This window comes from Penaeus monodon, chromosome 28 (assembly GCF_015228065.2).
Source record: "Penaeus monodon isolate SGIC_2016 chromosome 28, NSTDA_Pmon_1, whole genome shotgun sequence".
In the NCBI taxonomy this organism is placed as follows: domain Eukaryota; kingdom Metazoa; phylum Arthropoda; class Malacostraca; order Decapoda; family Penaeidae; genus Penaeus; species Penaeus monodon.
This window is the reverse complement of record NC_051413.1, coordinates 5454697-5455492: the sequence shown is the minus strand read 5'-3', so window position 1 is coordinate 5455492 and position 796 is coordinate 5454697.

Here is a 796-nt window from a genome sequence, read left to right as displayed (position 1 = left end):
CAAGAAGAGGCTATATGGGAGAAAACGATAGATAAACGTCGGTTACAAATAATGGTTAAGACAGGTAAATAGGGAAATGACAGAACAGAATTATGAGCCAGTCACTTTTCTGTTTTTCTTTTCTATCTCAACCTAAGAGCCTCCTTTCCATCCTTTAATAATACAAATCATCTTAATATAAGAATGGACAATATACACAACTATGGAATCAGTAGTATTTTCACATAATTTCAGACTTACAACGCGTGTCAACAAAAACACGCTCCGAAGTATTCAAATATAATTTTATTACATATTCATGGACAACTGGATGAGAGAATAACAGGTCTAGGAATATGCTTAGTTCTTTGCATTTTCATCTTGTTAATTCCATACAATGTAAAACAACTACAATTTGGCTATTGGGGAGCCACGGGCGAAATCCCCTTTCTCCTTGCTACGAATTCGGTACGTGAGGCAACCTTAATGAGGCACTAGCACTGTGTCCCAATATCATTAGTTATTAAAGTCCGAATGGTTCAGAGGCCAAGGTGATGACAGCCGCCACAGAACGCCGAAGGGTAAATGTCCCCACTTCGACTTAGTGGCGCCCATTTCCAAATCCTTCTTTCTACTATTCATATTAGGACATGGACAACAGTGGAAATCCAGCCCGCATGAGAAGGAAATATTTACAGGGGAACTTCGACTTGCAGCGGGAGATAGCTCATAGGATGTCTGCGTAAATGGACGCCCTCTAATCCGTCGAAAAGTGAATATTTGTTAGTCACGCAATAGCTTCTACACTTAAGAGGCA